The sequence below is a fragment of the Leucoraja erinacea genome, unplaced genomic scaffold (genome assembly GCF_028641065.1).
Source record: "Leucoraja erinacea ecotype New England unplaced genomic scaffold, Leri_hhj_1 Leri_1595S, whole genome shotgun sequence".
Classification (NCBI taxonomy): domain Eukaryota; kingdom Metazoa; phylum Chordata; class Chondrichthyes; order Rajiformes; family Rajidae; genus Leucoraja; species Leucoraja erinaceus.
In genome coordinates this window covers 1-9,362 of record NW_026575886.1, presented here as the reverse complement: position 1 = coordinate 9,362, position 9,362 = coordinate 1, and the positions used below count along the sequence as shown (strand labels likewise).

The window sequence follows — 9,362 nt, the reverse complement described above, 5'->3', positions numbered from 1 at the left end:
TGACGTCATCGCCGCTGGCTAACCTATCGCCGGAAATGACGTCATCACCGTCATCTTGCAACAGCCAAAATCACAAAATGAGCGCCAATTTAAAATTTAAACACAGTTCTGGTCGAAATAAAAAGCTTCATTCGTGCATTACTCGCCTGAAAACGTTGCAACAAATGCATTTCAATTGACATAACCATTTCAAACACAATAGACATCATGCTTTAGTTACCTGAAAACGGGTGCAACCATTTTAAAACCCAAGAGAAATAAATTTGCAAACGCTTTATAACAATAACAAATGCTTTTTATTTTCAATTCACATTTCAAATACAATATAGATAAACAAATAAACAAATTGTTTTTATTTTCAATTCACAGTTCAAACACAATATAGATAGACAAATATACAAATGCTTTTTATTTTCAATTCACATTTCAAAAGACAATATAGATAGACAAATTTGCAAATGCTTTTTATTTTCAATTCACAGTTCAAACACAATATAGATAGACAAATTTGCAAATGGTTTTTATTTTCAATTCACAGTTCAAACACAATATAGATAGACAAATATACAAATGCATTTCATGTTCGATACACATTTCAAAAGACAATATAGGTTGACACATATACAAACTCTTTCCAACAAAATGCCAAGAAACTTCAGACCATGGTGAATGGTGAACAACATACATATCAATTGGCTGAAAAAGCACATGCAGGGGACTCACCTGGGAGTAGAGCTGCAGCTCAGAGAGCCGTGACCCTTTCACTTCGTGGTCCGGAAGAAAGTGATTGAAGCGGGACGCTTCCGGGTTTTATAGCCCCTCCCTCCCCTGCCGCCAGCGGGGGCAGCAGAGAGAATGGGGAATGATGTAAAAACATTAATATCTCGGTCATATTTCATCGACGGGAAAAATCCTCGGCACACATGCGGCAGAGGGGGGCTCTGAGGGAGGTGGCCAAAATGACGGCCGTAGGTGGCGGCGTTCTCTCGGAAATCGCAGCACAGATCGGGAAAAGCGGTCAAGAACTGAGTTTTAGTAATATAGACTAGACTAAGTGGGACCCGTTGGGTCCCGGCATCACACGGGAGGGCTGGATACCCAACACAATATTCCACCTCTGCAGCAATTTCAATATTGCTGGCCAGTGGGAAGGGGGCTTTCTGTTGCGCTAGTATGAGTGTTGTGGGCCAAAGGTACTGATTTCCAGAGGGCTAGTATGGAGTTTGTGGGCCGAAGGTACTGATTTCCAGAGGGCTAGCATGGAGTTTGTGGGCCGAATGGATTTTTGGGCTAGCAGCTCAGTCACTGAGGCAGTACAATCACTCGGACCTGGCAGGCTGGCGGATGAGAAACTGCCAGAAATTGTGCCAAAAACAGGTGACAAACATTAAGAGAGAGAAGGGGGAGAGGGTGGACTTGATGGATTATTGGGCTGGCAGTTCACTAGCTCACTGCTCGTGGGCAGGCAGTGCAGTCACTCACGCCTGGTGCGCTGGCAGTTCACTCAGTCATCCCACCTCACCACCACTCTGCTCCTTGCCATTCCCCTCCCACCCACACATTCAGTGCATCTCCAAACAATCGCCCCCCCCCCCCATGCACTCTTAGTGTCTCTCCCACAGAGCAGCGATGCCTGCCTATTAGGTTCTATTGTGACGAAGAACACACGGCATTAAAGGTGCAAAAAGGTTTTATTAAAGGTTAAAATGTAAATGACTCTTAAAATATAAGAACAATTTAAATTTTAAAGATGAGATTTATTAAGTTTTTACTTGTTGTGTCTTGTTGCGTCTTGTTGTGTTCTGCTGCTCACTGCCTCTTCATGACTATTTCCTGGTGATAAAAAGAGACAATTCTAATATAGAGAAAGTCAGCGGTCAAATTTTAAGAAGGAAAATCTGAGAATATCTCAGAAGTCATCATTCAACGAAGCACGCTATTAATGACAACATTCTTGGGCGATGTTCCATCCTTCAGGAAACCTTTGACATTTCCCTTCATATTTCTGTTGAGCTAGTATGTTGGGCCAAAGGTACTGGTTTCCAGAGGGCTAGTATGGAGTTTGTGGGCGGAATGGATTTTTGGGCTGGCAGCTCAGTCACTGAGGCCTGTACTGGCAGGGGGGCACCAAAATGCTTGGTGTTGCTGAAGACATCTGGAAGAGTTCTGTCCACAACTTCAAAGCATTCTCTCCTAATCATTGGCCATTCATCCCAAACATTGACTTTCACTTGCCTCGTGAAATGTGCCATCTTAGAGTTCTTCTCGATGTTGCACAATGTATCATATAACCATATAACAATTACAGCACGGAAACAGGCCATCTCGACCCTTCTAGTCCGTGCCGAACACATAATCTCCCCTAGTCCCATATACCTGCGCTCAGACCATAACCCTCCATTCCCTTCCCATCCATATAACTATCCAATTTATTTTAAAATGATAAAAACGAACCTGCCTCCACCACCTTCACTGGAACCTCAATCCACACAGCTACCACTCTCTGAGTAAAGAAGTTCCCCCTCATGTTACCCCTAAACTTCAGTCCCTGAATTCTCAAGTCATGTCCCCTTGTTTGAATCTTCCCTACTCTCAGTGCGAAAAGCTTTTCCACGTCAACTCTGTCTATCCCTCTCATCATTTTAAAAACCTCTATCAAGCCCCCCTTAACCTTCTGCGCTCCAAAGAATAAAGCCCTAACTTGTTCAACCTTTCTCTGTAACTTAGTTGCTGAAACCCAGGCAACATTCTAGTAAATCGCCTCAGTACTCTCTCTATTTTGTTGGCATCCTTCCTATAATTAGGTGACCAAAATTGTACACCATACTCCAGAACTGGCCTCACCAATGCCTTGTACAGTTTAAACATTACATCCCAACTTCTATACTCAATGCTCTGATTTATAAAGGCCAGCACACCAAAAGCTTTCTTTACCACCCTATCTACATGAGATTCCACTTTCAGGGAACTGTGCACAGTTATTCCCAGATCCCTCTGTTCACCTACATTCTTCAATTCCCTACCATTTACCATGTACGTCCTATTTTGATTTGTCCTGCCAAGATGTGGCACCTCACACTTATCAGCATTAAACTCCATCTGCCATCTTTCGGCCCACTCTTCCAACTTGCATAAATCTCTCTGTAGACTTTGAAACTCTACTTCATTACCCACAACCCCACCTATCTTAGTATCATCTGCATACCACGGCCGCTTGGATGGGTATCTAGAATCGAGAATGTGTCGTTCTTCCACCAGACAGAAATGTAGCTGCTATCCTAGAGGATACTACAGCAATAGCCGCATCACATTGCATTTCCTGACATGATGTTGAAAAAGCAGCCCAAAGACAATTTCAGTTGTTAATGAACACTGACGATTTTGTGCACAACATTTTTTTGAGGTAGGGGCTGTCAGGGTGGGGTAGGGGGTGGTAAACAGCGTGCAGCCAAGGGAGGGGCACAGCTTCAGGTGGGGGTTCTCGTGAGCTGATGGGGGTGGGGGGCTCATGCAGGGGATGAGGGCGGCTTCAGTAGGGGGTGCATCCTATTACCAGGCGGATGTGGGGCATGTCAGTGGAGGAGAGGGGGAAGTGAGCGATTTACTCATGACCTGTGGACACACTCGCTGCCTTGGGATTAACTCATGCCCTTTAGACAGATTGACTCTCACGGCTTGTGGACTGACTGATGCCCAACTTCTGTAGTCACGTCCGACTTTTGTAAACTGAAAACGGTAACATCTACATTGAGGAACAGCTTCTTCCTGACAGCCATTATGCTATTAAGCTTAACAAATAAGCTCTGAACTACGAAATACTATATTATTTCACACACACACATATATATTCACACGCACTCACACATATATTCATACACACACACAAACATTCACTCACATACACGTACACACACATATTCATACACACACGTTCAGACACACACGTATACACACGAACATATTCACACACACACACGCACATATTCACACACACACGCACATATTCACACACACACACGCACATATTCACACACACACACACACATTCTCACACATACACACAAACTCACACACACACACACATTCTCATACACATATTCACAAACAGACTCGTTCACGCACACACAAACTCAATGACACTCACATTCACACAAAGACCCACACATAGCCTCATACACACGTACTCATACACACACACGCATACCCATGGACTCACTCAATCACACACACGCACACACAGACTTAATCACACACACACATATACAGACTCACCCCCCACCTCATGGCAATGCCCCTATGGGTGGTAAATGTCGTGCAGCCAAGGGCAGCTTCAGGCGGGGGTTGCCGTGAACTGATGAGAAAGGGGTGGGGTGTCCTCATGCAAGGGATGTGGACAGCTTCAGTAGGGGGTGCATCCTATAGCCAGGCGGAGGGCAGCGTCTTGATGTATCAGTGCAGGAGTGGGGGCAGTGAGCGATTTACTCATGACGTGTGGACTCACTGCCTTGGGATTAACTCATGGCCGTTGGACTGACCCTCACAGCTTGTGGACCGACTGATGCCCGACTTCTGGAGTCACGTCCGACTTATTTAAACTGAAAACTGTAACATCTACATTGAGGAACAGCTTCTTCCTGACAGCCATCACACTATTAAACTTAACAAATAAGCTCTGAACTACGAAATGTTATATTATTTCACACACACACACATATATTCACATGCACTCACACACATATGCACACACACTCTTATTCACACACACACATACACAGACACTTGTATTCACACACACACACATACACATAATCGCACACACACATGTACACACATAAATATAGACACACGCACATTGTCACACACACACACACACACACACACACACACACACACACACACACACACACACACACATTCACACACAGAGGGAGGTTTCACGGCAGTCGGGTCACGACCCATGCCCCGTACTGTTGCTACGCTACACCAAATGGATTACACGCGATGTACTGCAGGTAGGCAGTTACCATTGTTTCCAACTCCATCTTCCAGGGAGATGCTAACCGATTTCGTTGTCTCTGTACTGCACACTGACAACGACAATTAAAGTTCAATCTGAATCTGAATCTGAACGTAGCGGATCCGTTAAAACCCGTCGAAAATGTCAATTTTTGCGCTGCAAATAATTATGGAAATCGGGATGAGCATGTGAGACATTTAGCCTACTTCAGAATTCCAAACGTGAGGAGAAATGACAGTAGATATAAGTGAGAGCTGAAGGGACAACAGACAGAGTGCTTAGCGAACATTGGCCGTTTGCTCACTACATTTCATCAACACTAAAGCATTATTTGTGTTTTTTCTTGATTCCTTTGGCATCTAAAAAGTTTCAGAAGTGATAAATCTGGCTGTGTTTTTTTTAATAAATCGCCCATGGTTCTCAAGTGGGTTTTTACGTACAAAATGAAAACGCATCTGAAGAAAAATGTATAGCCAGATTTGTCACTTCTGAGAATTTTTAGATACCAAAGGAATCAAGAAACAACACGAATAATGCCTTACTGTTGATGAAATGCAGTAAGCAAACACGATAATTCCAATATTTTCAATTACGATATCTGCACAGCCAGTCTTTACCAAGCACTTTAGCTGCTGTTGTCCCTTCAATTCTCGCATCTCTTTACCTACATTTCATTTCACGTTTGCAATACTAATGTTGGGTATATGTCTCTCACACTTATCCCAACTTCCACACTTTTTTTTCAGAGCACAAATTCAACATTTGGGCGATTTTTAACAGATAGGAAAGTACGCGTTTCTTACATTAATAACATATACTGGAAGTGACGGATATCTTCAGATGGTTTGAGCATCTCCGTTCGTCACGTCCTATTACCTTGTGACCTTACGTGGAACCCCCTATTCACACACACACTCACGCAAACACACATATATATTCTCACACACACATATATATATTCACACACACATATATATTCACACACACATATATTTTCACACACACACACACATATATATATTTACACACACATATATATTCACACACACACATATATATTCACACATACACACACACACATACACACACACACACACACACACACATATATACACACACACACACATATTCTCTCTCTCTCCCTCTCTTGTCTTCAGCGCCATCTTGCCTCCGACCGGAAATGACGCCATCGCCGCCATCTTACCGATCGCCGGAAATGACGTCATCGCCGCCATCTTACCAATCGTCGGAAATGACGTCATCGCCGCCATCTTCAAACCGCCAAAATCACAAAATGTCCGCCAATTTTAAATTTAAACACAGTCTGATCGAAATAAAAAAGGTTCTTTCGCGCATTACTCGCCTGAAAACGTTGCAACAAATGCATTTCAATTTACATCACCATTTCAAACACAATAGACATCATGCTTTAGTTACCTGAAAACCGGTGCAACCATTTTAAAACCCAAGAGAAACAAATTTGCAAAACGCTTTATAACAATAACAAATGCGTTTTATTTTCAATTCACAGTTCAAACACAATATAGATAGACAAATATACAAATAGATAGACAATATAGATAGACAAATATACAAATGCAAATTTTTATTTTCAATTCACAGTTCAAACACAATATAGATAGACAAATATACAAATGCAAATGCTTTTTATTTTCAATTCACAGTTCAAACACAATATAGATAGACAAATAGACAAATGCAAATGCTTTTTATTTTCAATTCACAGTTCAAACACAATATAGATAGACAAATAGACAAATGCAAATGCTTTTTATTTTCAATTCACAGTTCAAACACAATATAGATAGACAAATATACAAACTCTTTCCAACAAAATGCCAAGAAACCTCAGAGCATGGTGAATAACATACATATCAATTGGCTGAAAAAGCACTCACCTGGGAGCAGAGCTGCAGCTCAGAGAGCCGTGACCCTTTCACTTCGTGGCCGGGAAGAAAGTGTTTGAAGCGGGACGCTTCCGGGTTTTATAGCCCCTCCCTCCCCTGCCGCCAGCGGGGGCAGCAGAGAGAATGGGGAATGATGTAAAAACATTAATATCTCGGTCATATTTCATCGAGGGGAAAAATCCTCGGCACACATGCGGCAGAGGGGGGCTCTGAGGTGGCCAAAAATGACGGCCGTAGGTGGCGGCGTTCTCTCGGAAATCGCAGCACAGATCGGGAAAAGCGGTCAAGAACTGAGTTTTAGTAATATGGATATAAGATGGCTTACCCATTTTCTTAAACTGTGGCCACCTAATTGTGAAAAGCCTGCATAGCAGAGACTATGACCAGAGCGCACAGTTTCAGAATGAAAGGTCGTAACTTTAGAATGGGGTTGATGAAGAATTTCTTCAGCCAGAGGGTGTTGAATCTGTGGGATTCATTGCCACACAGATCAATGGATATATTTAAGGCGGAGCTTGACAGCGGGTGGGGGTGTCGGGTGCTGTGGTGCGAAAGCTGGAGAATGCGGTTGTGAAAAACATAGACACATAAATAAATAAGTGCAGAAGTAGGCCATTCGGCCCTTCGAGCCAGCACGCCATTCAATATGATCATGGCTGATAATCTAAAATCAAACCAACGTCGTACTTTCACCAACATCCTAAGAGCTAAATCTAATACTCTTGAAACTCTCTGTGACTTGGCCACCACTGCTTTATGTGGCAGAGAATCCCACAGATTCACAACTCACTGGGTGAATAATTATTTCTTCATCTCTGTCCTAAATGGCCTCATATTCTTAAACTATGACCACCTGTTCTGAACTCCCCCAACATCCGGTACATGTTTCCATCATCTAACGTTTCAAATACTTTAAGAAGGTATATATGTTTCTATGAGATACCCTCTCATTCTACTAAATTCCAGTGAATACATACCCAGTCGACCCATTATGTCTTCATACATCAGTCCGGCCATCCCGGGAATTAACCTGAACCGACGCTGCACTCCCTCAACACCCATAATGTCCTTCCTCAAATTAGGAGATCGAAATTGCACATAGGTGTGGTTTATCAGGGCCATGTAAAAATACAGTAGGATCATCTTGCACTAAACTCAAATCCGCTCGAAATGAAGGCTAACATGCCACCTGCTTTCTTCACTGCCCGTTGAACCTGCATGCCTACTTTCAGTGACTGATGTACACGCTCAACCAGGTCTCGTTGCACCTCCGCTCTTCTTAAGATGACACCATTCCGATCATAATCTGTCTTCGTGTTCTTGCCACACAAGGCTCACAATTATCCACATTACACTTTTAGGATTTCCTCAGAGGAGATGAAGGCAAAATAAGATACATTCCAGGCAAGCAAAGTGTGTGGTTACCAGCGTCGCTGGGATTCTGGGGTTAAGGATACAACCTGATGAACCGTGATTATATTGAGTGGCGAGGTAATGTGTAATGTCCAGTTAGGTCTGAGGAATTAATTCCTCCACCTTTCGTCGCCGTCCATCTTGAAACTTGGCACCAGAAGCCCCGAGACAATGCCAGGGATTTGAGACCACCGTGTTAAATGAAGCGTTCTGAAGTGAATCAGACAAGTAACTTGAAGTACAGAGTTGGATCTGATGAAGTGTTAAACAGTATTCCCTTTGCTGGAACAAAGCCGCTCCCAAATGCCATCCCACAATTCTTATTATTTGGTGTTTCGCAACCGTAATTAAACAAATAACCACACCGTGTTAACAACGTGGATTTCACTGCGCTGATGTAATCTGTTTACGAAAAAATAAATCATAATCTCTATTTTTAACTCTGTTGAAATTTCACTGTCCCGGTGGAGGCGGTAAATGGTATAAAATTCCCGGGATATTCCTGCCCCAGCATTTCATTCCTGGAGATTACAGGACGTGGCATGGAGCAGAGAATAATAGACACATATCATAATGTGGAGAAAATCTGGTAGGTGATCATTGTCATCGTTGGTCTCCCCGGTAAGTGAGCAGAATAATTATTTTTTTATAAATCCGCATCTCAATGTTTTGTCCTGATTCTGATCATTTTTACAAGTTTCCCAAATAATGATCGTTGTACAGTAATGTCAGTGATAGTAATACCCACCTTTGAATATACTGAATTGATGCCGAATTTATTTTAGCTTATTCTCCGTGCTTCCTGATATAGTCGTGGCTAGAGCATCTGGGGTGACGGAGGAACTAAAGGAAATCCACATGAGGCAGGAAATTGTGTTGGGCGGACGGATGGGCCTGATGGGTGATAAATCCCCGGGGCCTGATGGTCTTCATCCCAGGGTACTTAAAGAAGTGGCTCTAGAAATCGTGGATGCATTGTTGATAATTTTTCAATGTTCTGTAGA

At 42.9% G+C, this 9,362-nt stretch overlaps 1 long non-coding RNA gene across 1 annotated transcript; it reads right to left on the bottom strand.

Annotated features, from left to right (window-relative positions):
- Nucleotides 1–1,672: 1,672 nt before the first annotated feature.
- On the bottom strand, nucleotides 1,673–5,664 carry LOC129716007 (uncharacterized). The gene is made up of 2 exons (XR_008726583.1): nucleotides 5,025–5,664; nucleotides 1,673–1,833 (listed from the first exon to the last, which is right to left on the bottom strand). It is a non-coding gene; the product is annotated as an uncharacterized LOC129716007 (long non-coding RNA).
- Nucleotides 5,665–9,362: the final 3,698 nt, after the last annotated feature.